This window comes from Octopus bimaculoides, chromosome 14 (assembly GCF_001194135.2).
Source record: "Octopus bimaculoides isolate UCB-OBI-ISO-001 chromosome 14, ASM119413v2, whole genome shotgun sequence".
NCBI lineage: Eukaryota > Metazoa > Mollusca > Cephalopoda > Octopoda > Octopodidae > Octopus > Octopus bimaculoides.
This window is the reverse complement of record NC_068994.1, coordinates 44,575,936-44,593,740: the sequence shown is the minus strand read 5'-3', so window position 1 is coordinate 44,593,740 and position 17,805 is coordinate 44,575,936. Positions and strand designations below refer to the sequence as shown.

At 37.0% G+C, this 17,805-nt stretch overlaps 1 protein-coding gene across 4 annotated transcripts in view; it reads right to left on the bottom strand.

Moving 5' to 3' along the window:
• Positions 1–16,166, bottom strand: part of LOC106872903 (zinc finger protein 570) — a 25,976-nt gene extending 9,810 nt beyond the window's left edge. Inside the window, exon 1 of one of the 4 annotated variants that reach the window (XM_052972828.1) lies at positions 15,893–16,166. The gene's annotated coding sequence lies outside the window, so the exon portion shown is untranslated. The other 3 variants (XM_052972826.1, XM_052972827.1, XM_052972829.1) reach the window with 3 other exon arrangements.
• Between the last annotated feature and the right edge of the window lie 1,639 nt (positions 16,167–17,805).

The following is a 17,805-nucleotide window of genomic DNA, read 5'->3' as shown; positions in this document are numbered from 1 at the left end:
TGTGATAGAGAATTTATGTTTGTGTTTAAAAGACCGATGTTGTGTCAAAAAGTGAGACTAACAGCTTAGCCCTGAAGCTATTTTTTGTTACTTTCAAATTCCACTCGTCATACGTAAGAAGATTGTTCCCTATCAAATTCCCGACAGAAACTTTAACAAGATTCCCTCTTCCCTAATCTCAAATTACCTAAGAAAATGGAAGAGAGTTGTATACAGGGGAGTAACGAATTGGCCACAAGCCAATTGTTGTTCTTGAAGTATACTACCTTCCTCAGAAAGAAAAAGAAAAAATCCTGCAGAGAACGGGAACTAAGGTAAAAAAAAAGAAAAGAATCCAACGAACACTTGATATAGATTTTTATTAATGGGTTAGTCGAAGGCGTTGAGCTGTCAGAATCGTTACAGCGTTTAAAAAATTGCCTTGTTGGGGGAAGGGTACTAATCCTGCTTCTTTACATTCTGGGTTCAAATCCCACCGAGGTCAACTTTGCCTTTTATTCTTTCGGAATCGACAAAATACTGAGCTCAGTGGTACTGACTAGCTTCTCAAAATTGCTGCTCTGTATCAGAAACCATTAATGAGGTTAGTCGGAAGAGAAAATACCATGACCGTTTTCCATGTTCTCCTAAACAAATGACAGAAAGGATGGAGCTATCTTCAGACTGGATATCTTGCCCGAAGGTTTGCAACAGAAGGAACTCTTCTAAAGGTACCCATGGGCCAGATGGCGGGGAAAAGCAGGATGACGGCTTACGTCTATCACTCCCGAAACGGGAACAGTCCACCAACGGACTTTCGCCCTGTCTCCTAAATTTCACTGACTTTTGTGGCTCAAGACTCTAGTTAAAAGATACTTGACCAAGACGCCGCGTAAGTCGGGTCTTATCCAAAACCAAGTGGTTACGAAACGAACTCCTTAGTGTACAGGTATAACTGCGTCATAAAGCTTAAAGAAATCATAATTGAAAAACTGAAACATAACCTCAGTTATACTCGATAGTTAGCAATGTTGGAATCGAAAATAGAGCTTTAGATATACCGAAATAGTTCATTTGTTCAGGCTTTCAGAAGATTTGTAAAGAGAAGTGTAATAATGTTTGTAAGCTAGTGAATAGCAAAATGCCAAATGTGCCCACGAGTGTTTTATCGTAACAAGGTCTGAAAATACCTTTTATAAATAAAGTATTAATAAAAATCAATAAACTACTGAAAGGTTAATTCTGCATCAAGACTAGATGGTTTTCCAACTCATTTTCTAAAACGCTTGTAAATACATTTGTTCCTTCTTCGATAGAAGTGAATGAGCGCCGTTGTGATATACAGCATGTCTCGGAGATTTTACGCCTGGCCAAGTCTATGTCTCTCCAGGTCTGCTCAAAGTCAATTTTATTTAGCGAGAAAGACAGAAATAAATAAGGAAAACACGATCCCAGTACTTGAATGTTACTATATTTATCGACCTTGAAAGGATGAAAATCTAAGTTGATTTGAACTCTTAGAGCTGAACCAGGTTCCAAAAAGGACTAAAAAAAAGAAAATTATATTAAAAAAATGCCACTCTGACCTTAGCACAAACCTCACCCCCCCCCCGTGCCACCACAAATATTTAGACAAATAATCTGCTATAAATAATTAAAAGTACGGGCAACCTTGTTTTTGAAGAAACTCAAGATTGTGAAGTTTGAGAGGAACTGAACACATTAAACGTTTGAATGATCAGTGATAATTATTTCATATTTCTTAATGTTCAAGTTTACTACTGAGCAGAAACTAGGACAGCGTGTCTAACACTTCTGTTATAGCCCACATTCACAGGAGGATCATGACTCAGCACTCTCTGAGCTAATGAAACACGTATCAAATTTTCCGAAGTGTCATTGCTTCTTACATAGTCAAGTCATTCTGTTCTGTAGCAATACTTCAAAAGATCAAAGGTTCTTTGCCGAGCCATAAGCTCATGCCGTATATCAGAATTCAACTCAATTCCATCAGGAGTTGGGGACTCGAAGAAGGAATCCTCGGATTCTGTGGCCTATATATTCTCCCGGACCACGGGCGGAACACCGATCCGTAACAGGATTACTCATATTTGCCAGCTGAGTGAACTGGAATAACATGAAATGAAGTGTTTCGCTCAAGAACACAACGCATCGCCAAGTCCAGGAATCGAAACCACAATCTTATGATCACGAGTGCAACACCATAACCGCTAATGCATGCGTCCTCCACGTGCTAATTACCTAGCATTAGGTAAAATAGGTCACCGAGATGTAAGTTTCTTAATCATACACAGTGGAGGCGCAATGGCCCAGTGGTTAGGGCAGCGGACTCGCGGTCATAGCATCGCGGTTTCGATTCCCAGACCGGGCGTTGTGAGTGTTTATTGAGCGAAAACACCTAAAGCTCCACGAGGCTCCGGCAGGGGATGGTGGCGAACCCTGCTGTACTCTTCCACCACAACTTTCTCTCACTCTTTCTTCCTGTTTCTGTTGTGCTTGTAATTCAAAGGGTCAGCCTTGTTACACAAGGTCACGCTGAATCTCCCCGAGAACTACGTTAAGGGTACACATGTCTGTGGAGTGCTCAGCCACTTGCACGTTAATTTCACGAGCAGTCTGTTCCGTTGATCGGATCAACTGAAACTCTCGACGTCGTAAGCGACGGAGTGCCAACAACAATCATACACAGTGCAGCATTTGTGAAAAGAAGCAAACCGCTGACTCTTTGGTTGATTGCCGACAACCCATCGACTCAGTGATTCGCAGCTTTCGCAACTTAAACTTGAATACCTACAAATGTAAGCACCCACAGTTTGATTGAATTAATGTAAATTATTCTTAAACCACTATGTTGAGGAAGATAAGAAAATCAGGTCTAAATATGATAGTTAAGAAAGTCTTCACGTTTTAAAAATTTTGTGTGTAGAACAAAAAGATCTTTTGTAGGGATCGACAAACATATTATACCAAACTCTTTTAGTAGATTAAAATGAAAGCGCATTGATTACCAACCACTGGAAATGAAAAGAACTAATTTTTTTGTAGAAAATGCATAAAAGAAAGTAATTTAATTGTCATAGGAAGTTATATGTAAGGCGTTTCAATTGGAAAAAAAGGAAAAAAAAACAACAATTTCAGGCCCCCGAAATTGACATGCATTTACTATATGAACCTTTACGGTATGTGTTTGCTCGACGACTTAACACGATGCCCTGTGTAACAGGACCAAACCCAAAACCACCTGGTTATGAAGGGAACTTTTTAACCACACGGCCATTCTTGCGCGCGCCATGTGTGGAGGAAAAATAAAACAAAGGATGATTTAATGATTAATGACTTTTCAATCAGAGCTGACTTCGAGCTAAACAACAACAACAACGATTCCATCACTCTAGTGGATTAAGATAGACAACTGCTCAGTCTTTCCTTATCAAAAGTATCTATTAAGTAGTCAGAAGCATAATTAATCTCAGTAGAGTGAATGCGCAACAATCGGAAATAAAACAATTTTCCATTAAACGGCATTTAGTAAGTGCTACATATTTGTAATTCGACCTTATTTACTAGAGATATTCGTAAATTTAGGTTAAGTTCGTATGCTGTGGAGGAAAGCGGATACTAACTTTACTAAATTTTTACTGATATAGAAGACAATCACTAGCCCTTTCGGAACCCATCCCGCCATTTTTGTTGTTGTTTGTTTTAATTATATCACATTTAGCAATCTGAGACTTCATTTTGGTGGTTTACTTACTAGTATGGTCAATAACCAGACATAAAATGGTCGAATGATTAAGAAAGTTGCTTCAGAATTTCGATACTCCTGATTGACATCTTGAGCATGTGTCATTTACTACTGTCCTCAGGTCGACCCAAACCTTGGTGGACGGAAACTAGGATCAAGTCCGTCGGATGGACTATACCTGCAATTCAAAGGTAAAACCTTGCCACACTCAGTTCTCTCCGTGGATTATGTTATTCCACGTTTATGGAATATTCAACCACCCGATTCAGTCATTGGATTGCGGCCATGCAAAGCCACCACCTTGAATGGTTAAGTCGAACAAATCGACCCCAGTACTAACTTTTTAAAGTCTAGCGTTTATTCTATGGGTCTCTCTTTTGCCAAATCGATAAAACTGCGGGGACGTCAAAGTGAAAAAAAAAAGTCGTCATGTTGTGTGGTGGGGATACAAACACAAACATATATATATATATATGTACGACGGGCTTCCATCCACCAAATTCACTCACAAGACAATGGTCAGCCCGGGGCTATAATAGAAAACACTTGCCCAAAGTGCCGCGCAGAGGGACTGAACCTGAAACTACGTAGTTTGTGGAATATTCAACCACCTATTCGTTAATTCAATGAGTAGGAAATCCAGTTCATTGTGCAACTGAATACTCATTATCGATACCGACGGAGATCCATGTTTTACAGATACACACAGCCTGCTTATGTAAGACCTTATTCCAGTCTTGCTCGCGTTTTGCTGTGATCCTATCCACTCAAGCCTCGCACTTAACAACATACAGAATCCGTCTGACGAAAACGTAAATTCCGTTCCCCACCCTGGAATTTTTCATCCCTGTCTACGTTTATTTTTCCTGTAGTAACGAACAAAGTTATTGAAGACCAATATAAGCCACATTGATCACACAGCTCTCTGATGACACGAAAAAAAGAATGAGTGTAGTCCCTTCTTCCAGACCAAACCAGAGTATTCGACTGCAAAGTTTTTCACTTTTATTGGAAAAACTATTATAACATATCATTTTTAGTTATTCTTTTTTTTTATACTGGGAGGCCAAAATCACGTTTATCTGGTGGTCTCGGCGTTGGCAGATATTTGTCCTCCCCGTTAGCGATATAAACTAGAGTGCATTTACGCACCGATGAGAGTTTCTCTCATAACAACAACCGCAGTATTTTAACAGAACATCCACTTTTAAGTGGGGATGAATATTACTGTTTGGCATTAATACGGCTTCTGTCGTTAACAATTATATTATATTGTATATAAAATGAAATACTAAATATATATAAGATAACGGTAATTAACTACTGCTTATGGTATTATAAAGCCGGTACCAGAATATCCAACGCTCTAGGAGAGCCCTACAACGTCCACCCCGTTCAACCAGGTGTCCTTCTCCATTCATATTCTCTAATATCCTTCTGCAACCACATCCATATTATAGTTAACTTGCGAACAAGAAATTGATAGTATATTATCACACATATCACAAAATAAACACTGAGCAAAATTTGAAATATATACCAAATTCACTCACAAAGCATTGTTCGGTTCGGGGCAGTAGAAAAAGTTATTTCTGCAAGGTGCCGCGCAGTGGGACTGAACTCGAAACCACATAATTGCAAAGCGAACTTCTTAACCATACAATTATGTCTGCGCCTATTGCAACTCTGTTTTCCTTTTTCTTTTTTTCCAAAACAACTTAAGACCTCCAAAATTGAGATGCATAACCAACTAACCTTTTATGGTATGTGTTTCCTTTTCGGCTTAACACAAATTCCTAAACAGAATACGAACTCCCAAATCGCGCTACTAAATCTGTAGTAGCTTTTCCACTCGGTTATCAGTTCTTCGGCCGCAATGTGGCCCTGAGCAAGCAGGCCTATTATCAAAAACATTCCGGTCATAACCATTCCATAATTTTCTCAATAACAGTATACGCTAGATGGCATTATCCAATCTTTGTGTGTGTGTGTGTGCGCGCGCCTTTTAAACGACAGTAGGATGTGACGGGAAAGGAATTTGGCTGTTATTTCTAGCAGGTCGAGCAACTACATAGCCACTTCCCGTTACCTCGACTACTCGGTTAGTAATCATGACAAGAGTAAAGAATCAAAGCAGTGCCTGTGCACGTAATTCAGAGATAAGATTCCATATATGTGATGTAATGATTTGAAAACTTCATCCTGAAATTATCAAAACAATTAGCAAGCAAAAACTCCCAGTAGAAGTCATAAAAAAACCTAAAAGCAAGTGGAATAAGTCCAGAATGATAGGGTAACTGAAATGAACTGGACAATATAGACAATGCACACGCAACCCTTTTTCGAGAAGCGGGTTGCACGACTGAAAAAAATTCAAGGTAAATTTAATAAACGTTATTTTCCTCGTGAAATTAAGTGTGTCATTTACAAAATACCACGGGCCGCAGTTTGCTCATGCTTGATATAGACAATGCAGGTTTTAAATCGACTCAACCATTTTGTTGATATTCATGATCAACGAAACCATATTCCTTAGTGGTTAGAGCGTTGGATGAAATCCTGGCAGTATTTGTTTCAACTCATTGCGCTATGAGTTCAAATCCCGCCGAGGGTAAAACTTGTTTTTCATCTTTTCGAAGGTCAAGAAAGAAAGAAAAAAAAAAATCTAACACAAGGCGGTAGACTGGTGTGGAAGTGTTAGAAGGTTGGACAAGATTCTTAGCCGAATTTATCCCACATGATTTCGGGTTCAGTACTATTGTGCGGCACCTTGGGCAAGTGTCGTCTATTATAGCCCTGGTCTATCAATGCCTTGTGAGTGGATTTGGTAGACAGAAACTGCGTGGAAACCCGACGCGCGCGCGTGAGATCCTTCTCATTATCACTTGACAACTGGCGTTGGTTTGATTACGTTCTCGCAAGGTAGCGGTTCAGCAAAAGAGAGCGATAGTACCAGCATTAAAAAGAAAATAACAAAACAAATAAACGAAAAAAAAAACAAACTCGTAAGTAAAAGATATACGATAAAACCTGCACATACATGTGCAAATGAATGCCCAACCTTGACCCCACCATATATATATTAATACAGACGGTCGTGTGCAATGTGTTACCAAAATGGAAAACTATAATTGTCACTAAATAAGACCAAGGTGTTAGAACACCTACATTGCTAGAAATAAGAGCTAAAAAGCTCTAATAACTGTATACATATGTACTGACAAGGACTGTGTACAATTATGTGCTTTAAGTGCAGCATTAGAGCTTTTTTAGTTCTTATTTCTAGCAATGTAAGTGTTCTAACACCCTAGTCATATTTAGTCACAATTACACACACACACAGATATAATAAAGACCACTCTAAGTATTGCTGACTGAATAAAACGTACTTCGCTGACGAGGTCTAACACGATTAAAATATGTCCATCACTTCCACTAGTTGACTCTAATGATCAGATTCATTCCAATCTGCATTTTATATCAGTGGTTCTTAAACATTTTTCTTTTCTGTTTTCCGTGGTACGCTAATTAACAATTAAAATATATATATATATATATTTCTGTAGTTTCCGTTGGAAGATGTTTTGAAGTTAAAAATTTAGAAAAAATCAAATATAGAAAAATTAAATATTTTCGTATCACAAAATTAAGTATAATACATTTTTCAACACCTTCAAACATCAGTATAGCCTTTAATTATATATTAAAAACACCCCCCCCCCCAAAAAAAACCCCGTAGCGCACTGGTCGACTGTAACTTACCCAAATTTTTTACCAACTGATAATATTGGGAGTTATCTCCCCTGATTATTGTTTAAAAATTTTAAACATTTTTGGACAGATTTTATCTATTAAATTTCATCGGATAATCTCAACTGATCGAAGCTTGTGAGATCCTACTACATTTGTAATTAGCATGCAAAATGTTACCTTGGGGTTATTTTCCTTCAGTGACACAGTAAAATCGTTGTTTATTCCCAGGTCAACTCTGAATCAATATTCCTGTCATCAAAAGTTGTTCAGGCTATGACCATCCCATCGATTTTTTTTAGTCAGTAATGAATGTATTATAGATTACATTATCCAGTGTAATTTTCCAAAGCGGTACAATATCGTTTGAGCGAAATTTGGATGCTATTTCTAGTAATCGAGTGATTGTGTAGAGCAGTCATGGACAAACTGCGAGAATCTCTGAATGGAACACGTAAACGAAAAGTTTCCATAAAATTTGTTAGTAGTGCGGCCCTCCTGGTGATGAACCATATCACATGCGGCCCGCTTCACAAAAAAAAAACAAAAGAAGGGCTGCTTATGTTTAGTGTAGCGGCCACCCCATTAGATGGTGTAGGAGTAGTTATCTCTGATTGAGCAGACACCTACGACCAAGAGCTAATCCAGCCGTAGACCACTGTCTTTCTAGGGCTACAAGATCCACTATTTAAGACAGTAATATACAATCAGAGGGATGTTTGGCTGCTATTTCTAGCAGGTCAAGCGATCACGTAAAAGCTCCTTTCGAGGGAAAGCCGATCAAATTGGAAAATATACATGATTATCGAAAGGTTAATTACTAAGATTCCAACGTTCACTGATTTGAAAACGTGCTTTTGTGACCTCTTCATCCTTATCGCTCAATGCTCAAGTTACGCGATATTCTTGGACGGATGAACCTAATGTAGGTTCAACGACTATCTAGCAATATCACAGGCCCTCAGAAATTCCGGGTTGGTGTCCGGCGTGCTGAGAGACCACTGGGAGTGAGGCACTCCTTAGCTTTTGTTAAAGCATGTCTCTAGAACTCGCTGCAAATCCAGGCTACATCTGCTCCGATAATTGGCAGTGACTTGGTCAGCGAATCCTCTGCGACGGTCAAAAATCGACAGCAAGATGAGCTGCTACGGATCACACTATCTCAAAGTGTGTATGCATGTGACCAGGGACACCATGTGAACGTGTATTCCCACTGAAATTCCGAACATGAACTCTACACCTCAACAGCAAATGACAAATACGGCTACGACGTTCGCGCTTGCTCTCCCAGTAAAACATTTGTCTGTTGGATGTGATCAGCATTCGTGAGGGACGTGGTGAACACGTTGGTAGGAGCCGGCTCAACTCATCCCGGGTGACTACAGCTGCTAGTACAAATAAGTAGTAAGATATTCTTAGTTTAGTTCAACAGAGAATATGTTAGTCTCAAAACAAACTCTACTGTACCCTGAGTGCATTTTCTTACTCTCTCTTCAGCCTGCTATTTTGTAAATCTTTTTTTAATACAGTCTGACATTTTTCCAACTCTAGTTGGAAACTTTTGATATGGGTAATCAGAGCCAGATGAGCGATTAAACAGCAGCAAGTGCTTAAGACACCAACAAAAAAAGGCGGGTATCTTTTACCGTTTACTTGTTTCAGTAATTAGACCCATGAGGCCACCGCTTTGGAGGGTTTTAGTTGAACGAATCGACACCAGTACTCATTTAGAACAAAAAAAAAAAAAAAATCCTTGTACTTATTGTCGGTCTCTCTTTTGCCGAACTGCTAAGTAACTGGGACGTAAACAAACCAGCACCCATTGTCAAGCGATATCGGAGTAAGGACAAATATAGGCATACACACGACAGGCTTCTTTCAGTTTCCGCCTATCAAATCCACCCACAAGGCTTTGGTTGTCCCGGGATTATAGCAGAAGACACTTGCCCAAGATGCCTCGCAGTGGGACTGACCCTTGGTCTGTATGGTTGGGAAGCAAACTTCTTAGCACACAAACACACCTATCACATTTTTTTCCAGTGCCAGATTTATCATGGTGCAAATTAGATTTTATCGTGATTAAAAAATTCCGAATGAAAAAGTGTTGAAAGTTTGAATTGCTTTTTGCCGTCTTAGTTGTAAATAATTTGCTTATACCGCTCACTGCTATTTGGTGTTAAATAAATAACAATACACATGTGTCAAATACAAACATATTTTCTTATTGACACACTAAAATAGGGAATACATTAAGTCTCATTATACGCTCAATTGAGAACCATGTTACGCTTGTCATAGATTGATAATGATAACACAGGTCGGCGATCAGTTCAATTTTCCGCTTGTACCGCAAAACGGCGCCCAAACGACCGCTCACAATGCTCAGCTAACTAAAATGCACTGATTATCCTTTGTGTTTACACGACTGTGCTGTGAAGTTATTTTTTTGTGCTTTAAAAAAAAAAAAAATACAGATTTGTGTACTCGTACCCATCAACATAGGATCGGTGAACAGAATGAATACGAAGGTGCCTGATGCTAACAAACAATGCAGACGAGTGTATCCTCTACAGGAAAATGTAGAGGTGATCAAGAACATTTTGTGACGGTGGAAGCTTTGCTGCTGTGGGCCGCGATTTGGTGTTAACAAATCTACTATTCGTTCCGTTAACAAAGTGCGTGAAGATGATTAACTTACTGTGTTTTCAGAACGAAGCCTTTTCTCGTGATAAACGAGGATAGATATACTAGTATTTCTCTTGAAAAAAATTGTAAGGCAACCCTTAAACTTCAGAATATATCTCCACGATCCACCCCTAGGTGCTGAAACACCTATGCGCCCCTACGAGGATCACATGGTTGTTTAGTAAGATGAGACGTTAACAAAGACAACATTTCGAACACTATAGGTTGAGAAATATAATTTACCTACAAATTACAGTATTTCAGGGTCTTGTTCCGTTCAGTCTCAGCTCTAACGCAGCATTTAAGGTGTATGATGGAGCGAAAGAATATGTAATAGTGGGGTCCCATGTGAGGCACCTATCTATTGGTTCCAGAATTGAGAGGAAATTTACTTTGGCTAATGCACGTTTTATAATTAGATCTATTCCACTAGGGCCACCAGAATCGGGGTGCTTGCCAAATCGACATTGCATTCTCACACAAACATCACCTCCACACTAGAACGATGAAAATGTGGAGCTTATTCCGACTAAGTAAGCTATCTACGTTCACTGCATGCATATACTTTTATTTATATATTTTTGCAAATTATAAATAAAATTTTAGAAATAAACAATAAAACAGGTTAATTATAATATAATTGTAGAATTTGGTCTGAAAGAAAAGTGAATTACATATTCAGTTCCTATGTCAATGTCTTGTCAAAGGAAGGGTCGAAGGAGTACCTTGTCGAGCTGTGCTTGGTGTACCAGCTGACTTTAACCCGGCTCTATGGGCAATGTAACTTTAGAGATACAGTAGGGTCCCATGTAAAAGTGAACTGGAAAATTCCGGTGAACTGAAACTATCCCTGAAATTGGTAGGGAAAAACTGCCCTTAAGAGTGTTTAAAATATTACACACACACACACATATAAGGGAAATAACTTTAATAATATCAACCAAAACAAAGACAAATTAGATGAAAATGGATCTTGTCTTTAAAAGCTGAATGGTAAAGAGTAACGGATATGTTTCGATCTTATTAGACTTCAGCGAAATACCTTGTACTCAGTTGGCACAAACGGTTAGTGCACACACACACACACACACACATCTTCAACGCCCAATATCCTTGGGAGGCTCGTGGGATAGAGAACTGAATCACCTCCCCATACGGTCCTAATCAGAAGCAACTGTCATTACTCTTTCCGGCCGGATTTCCAAACGCGACCAACTGAAGCTATGGATACTATCCAACCGTCTCATTCTTGGTCTACCAGTAGGTCTTCAGCCGGCTGGCTCGGTTTGAAGAATCCGGATGGCGACTGTTTCCCGAGACATTCTAATCACATGCCCGTAGTTCCGAAGCTGTGACCTCCCATATAATGATACTGGTTATGAACCTCAACAATATGGCCGAAGGGAAATATCTGCGGAGCGTTCCACGTTAAAGAAAAATATACACATACGGTACGATCTCACAATGAGATTAATAACCTTTAAAGACAAGATCCACTCTAATATCATCATCTTTAGCCACTAAAACATTCCGCTTGGCTGTTATTGGAATTATCTGCCTTGCTTCATGTTTTCGTTTCAGATTTTAATCACTTGTAGAGAAAGTTGTTGCACTAATATCGGATGTTAATTGAACACTGCATCCTTTTAAACCGACCGTAAGTGGTTGGTGACTAATATAGATATAGTTAATAAAAAGTAGTATTACACAAAAAAATGATAATAGTTACTACTAGTAAAGAATCTTTAACTTCTGAGGGTAATTGAAGAGAAGTGAATGGTCACTTCGCAAAATATCTACCAAGGGACTACATTGATGTTACAACCAGTGGAAGGTAATGTGACAAATGAGGTTTGGATCCCGCACTGATATTATTATGTAATACGACAGTAAACCAGAACATTTTATAAGACGCAACAATGTTAAACTAGGTTCTATCGAGAAGTATAAAATTATTAAACCTTACACAGGTTTCTCACAAAAATACAACAGCTTTTGAATATGGCCCGTAGAGGCATATTGGATTTACTAATATAATCTATAAGCAAAATAAATGAAAAGTGATTTAGAAAAAAAATTCAAATAAACGAATACAGATAAATAGAAGGTGTGTGCTGCTTATTATTTTAATTAATTTAAAAGGAGGATGTTATGAAAGAAATAGGTAGAAGCTGAATGTTACAATATTTACAAATAAATTTTGATATTTAAGTAGTTAGTAACTTTACTTCGTTAGATTTGTAATCAAGGATAACCAGAAAGCAAATTAAAAACAAAATAAAGAAATTTTAAACTTTTTATTTCATTTTTTTTTTTCATAACCATGACAATCGCTGATTTCTTATTTCCCGGTTTAGAAAGAAAACTTTTAATACAAGACAGATATTACTTTTGTGAAATAAGAAAGTAAGTATCAAATATCAAAAGATGACAAGTTAGATATTAAAAAAAAATTTCAATTTAATTCTAGCACATTATTTATGATTGTAAAGAGAAACTTTTTAAATATAAATTTTTCTCTTTAAATTTAAACAATTTTTAATATTTTTTCTGGGGAAATATTTTCTTTCTCTAAAAATTAAAAAAAAAAATATTTAAAGCAAATAAATTTTCTTAGATTAAATTTTAAAAATGAATACTATTGATATTTCGGTCGACTTAATCACAATTTGCCTGTTTGACAGCGAATTTGATAGTTCTTACTCGAAGTAGTAAGAGTGAGTTTGGTATTGGTGCGAGCGAGATGGATGCTTTCATGTCACAGGCCATCGCAGATCGGATCAACCTGACACATTTTCGACGATGACATAATTATCATTAATCGTTATCAAAGTAAAACTAGAAACTAGTATTAAACGGGAATGGAAGGAAAAGAATATTTCATGTGTGATTTATAATAATAATAATAAAAGGCTATTAAAGAAAGAAAATAATTGCTAATAGAAATAAATAAATTTTACTAATTTTTGAAAGTGATTCATGTAATTAAGCAACAGGTGGTGTATTTTAGAGTTTATCTGTTGCTGCACTTACCTTACTTATAAGTTGGAACTTCAATTAAGGATCAAGCGGTCATAGGAGTAGGAGGGGTGAAGAAAGACAAGTTAAGAAAAGGGGAGGATACATGTCAACTGAGAAAATAGAGATGAAGGGAGACAATTATAAAGCACCATAGAATTGGTTGTGTTTCCAGTCGAAAATCTGCCAAAATATACTCGAATATATTTTTTTTATCAAACATCAAACGTTTCTAAAAAGATCCTGACGTTTTTAATAACAATTAGAAGATCTTAACGATTACTTGTTTTAGTTAGAAACCAATTCTAAGGAAAACCTAATGGTATTTACTAAAATTGGACATTTACACCGGTCGCACCGACTTAATTGTTCTTGCTACTTGCTAACGATGAAAAAAAAATTTCGTAACGCTCCTTGGATATGTATAAAAAATAAAATAAAAAAGGCGTGAGGAGAAAAATATCTGGAAATCAGCCCCTGTCGACATTTTGTAGCCGCGACTAAGCATCTTATTTAAAATATTATAAAGATAAAATGTAATTTATTGTTAATTGATACAGATATTTCATGTGTCTGCTTTGATATCGATATCCAGGTTGTACATTTCATATATTTTTGATACGCAAATTCTACGAAAATTTTTTTTTATGTTAATTCTTATGCAATTTCTGACCAGTTGTTTTTTTTTCTTGCTTATGTATTACATTGGCTTCTTGTCTTTTTTTTTTATTTATTTTCTGATGTTTCGATTTAAAATTTCAAATGTTGCTTTCTTAAGTGATACGTGATGTGATAAAATAAATGGCTGTATCACTTATTATATAAGTATTAAAAATAATTTTTTTTAAAAGAAGCAAATTAAAAAATAAAATACGCATTTAAATGCAACAGCTTTTCCCCACTTTGCGGACTAAAGATAATATTTATCCCTATTAAAACATTCCGAACTCTTCTACTTCTTTATATTCCTTTGAACATAACTTTTGTAGTAAACCATATTTTTCTGTCTGTATTGCGTATAAATTGAATATAAGTTACCAGTTATTTGATTAAAAAAAAAAATCGCATAATATGTAATTTAGATGAGGTGAAAGAACAGCTTAATTACAAAAGAATGAAGCTTTACATTAATTATTCTTTTATGATTTAAGCAGTTTTTATTTTATTTTCACCTGATAGACTGTTTCTCCCTCTCAATTTTTAGACAAGCAATATTATTGTCATAATCATGGTGTCCGAATTGTAATAATAAACTTTAATACTTGAAAAGAAAGATGTCAGTTACATCTATATCGTAGGTGAATAACTATCGAATCCTTATGAAACTAAAATCTCACTAATGCTAGTTATTTAGCATCAATTCATCCCTTGATCAAATAGACCTAAGATCAAAGGCATTCCAGTGATGACCACCCCCTCGATAAAATAAGTACCAGTTGAGCACTGGGGTCGATGTAACCGACTATCCACCTACCCCCAAATTTCTGGCCTTGTACCTGTAGTAGAAAATGTTTTAAAACATCTGGGAATATTTTGGGGAGGGATTTGGCTGCTATTTCTAGTAAATATAACAACTTCATAGAGGCTCTGTGTTTGGCTCGTATTTAGTCATTTAAATAGTAGTAGTTCATTTTTTGGATATGAAATAAATTCGAATACAAACATTTTTTTTCTGTTCTATAACACAAAATAGATAAGTATACGAAATTTGAAAGTCTTTCGGTACCAAAAACACTACATAAAACATTAATGAAAACTGGTGCCCCCGTTTTGAACAAGATCCCATTTTTTAATGCCTTGTAAATAAATAAATACAACTGGATAATTTCACTTACCAATTAACGTCAGGAATTTCATTGAACATTTTGTTTATCAATTTTTCTTGTTCAATAATTAATATACACGTTGCTTCTATTAAATTTTAATATTCAATATTTTTATTAAATTAACAGAGAAATTCGTTTCATTGCTTGGCTGAAGTTTCGTTTTTATCCCTATTACTAGTTTCAGGCACTGGACTGTGGCCATACTGGGACACTGCCTTCACGAGTTTTTGTTGATCGTTTCGACTGTAGACTTTATTTCAATCTAGTACTTATTCTTTTGATCTCTATTTGTCGAGCGGCCAAGTTATCAGACGCAGCTCGACATATCACTTTACACGTATGCGTAGGTGCTTTTTTGTTTGTTCTGGCGTGCATGCACTGTGTTACTTGCTGAACCTATTATTATTACTCAAAAATAAGCCTACAAACTTTGGGTTCTTTCTATGCGTAATACAGATCGCTTAATGATATGAATTTCTTTTCTACTCTAGGCACAAAACCCGAAATTTTTGGGGAGGGGGCTAAGCGATTAGATCGACCCCAGTACGCAACTGGTACTTAATTTATCGACCCCGAAAGGATGAAAAGTAAAGTCGACCTCGGCGGAGTTTGAATATGTAATATGAATTGTCACGCATATTCTATAATTTGTATGAATTGCAAATTTAGAGATTAATTTCACTTTATGCATAAATTTTAAAATAATGCCAACGACCCAAGATTTTGATTTAATCTTTGCTATTGAGTGTGTATTTTTAGAGTTTTCAAGAAATTACACCATATTACGTGCTGATAGTGCAAGAACAGAAATTATCAAGAAGAAAAGTTTCAGTTAATTTTCAACCATTTTATACATAAAACTTCTCACCTTGAAAACAAACACTGGATGTGTGCTTGTGGAATGTTTGTTCACATATTGGTCCTTATTTTGGTCATACTCTCATTATTGTACCATCCACTTAGTGCCATGCCCTGAATTACACTGCATTCTTGACAGCTAGTCCTGTCACCAGAACAACTGCCACAATATCTCAAAATTGTGGATGGAAAATATTACTTTCACATTTTGATCTATGATTATATTGTTGAGTGAGAATTTATGAATTTACCATCTTTGATGGCTGGGCAGTGCTCATCTAGCACACTCAGTATATATCCCTTGATAACATACATACATATATATATATATATATATATATATATATATATATATATATATATATATATATATAATTGAGAGAGTTAGGGGTTGAGGGTTCAACCCACTAAGGAATAGTGTCTATCCAATATACTGCTGGGAGGGTACCCAATTATTGCTACCCTAGTGTTATACCAAGTGCAATAAATGGGAGCGGGTAAGGGGGGGGGGGTTACCCCAAATTTGAAAGACATTTCTGTCTAATGCTTTAACAATTTCAATTATCCATCATCCTCCATTTTCTAATTGATATATATATATATAATTTTAATGCCCATATTTATATGGGTCAGACAGAATTTTAGAGGCAGATTTTCTGTGACTGGATGCCCTTCCTGTTGCCAACCCTCCCCATTTTCTAAGCAAGGTAATATTTTCCATGAATGAGTGGAAACAAACATCAGTTGTATCACAGTGACGCTTGCTTACCACCATCACATTTTGCTATTTCTGAGCAGAATCTTTTTATTACAGATTTCCTTAGTTTATCTAGCTGCCCAGAATAGCTACCATATCATCATGGAATGTTATTGGAAATACATCGTTGAACATTGCAGCTTCCAAGGAGATTTCATTCTCATCTCTACTTTAAACATGATACCGACTAGATATAAGCACTGACCTTGAAATCTCCTCTTTTGATGTAGGAGGAATTTGCATGTTTTTGTAGTTAGTCTATGTTTATTTCATGTCTTTTTAAAATCATTTAGTCTGGGAGGGAAGGGCATTGCTCATCACTCTTTAATTCTTCAGGATCTCCACTCCTGATGGAAGAAGAGGGAGGCAGTTATCCTCAGACTGTAGATGGTATCTGAATGTGTACAAGAGAGTGAATCCCGTCAAAAGCACTTAAGGACCAGGTGAGGGAGTTAAACTAGTCAACTGGTTAAGTCTGCTGCCCAAGTTGTTGTTGGCACTCCATCGCTTACAACATCGAGGGTTCCAGTTGATCCGATCAACGGAACAGCTTGCTCGTGAAATTAACATGCAAGTGGCTGAGCACTCCACAGACACATGTACCCTTAACGTAGTTCTCAGGGATGTTCAGTGTGACAAGGCTGACCCTTTGAAATACAGGCACAACAGAAACAGGAAGTAAGAGGGAGAGAAAGTTGTGGTGGAAGAGTACAGCAGGGTTTGCCACCATTCCCTGCCGGAACCTCGTGGAGCTTTAGGTGTTTTCGCTCAATAAACACTCACAACGCCCGGTCTGAGAATCGAAACCGCGATCCTATGACCGCGAGTCTGCTGCCCTAACCACTGGGCCATTGCGCCTCCACTGCCCAAGAACTAAGAATGCAAAGAGCTGTAAAAATACTGTAAGACATTTCTGTCTAATGCTTTAACAATTTCAGTTATCCATTTGACTGGTACTTTATTTTTTTGACCCCTAAAGGATGACCGGTGAAGCTGACCTTGTTAGGATTTGAATACAGACCACAGGGAGCTAGAACAGAAATTGCAAGACATTTTTATCCCACATTTTCAGGAGTTTGCAAATTTTGTAATTGTCAGAGTATTCAAACCACTATTCCACACAGCTGTAGAAGTACTGGAAATACAGGTTCTGAGTTCCAACTCAC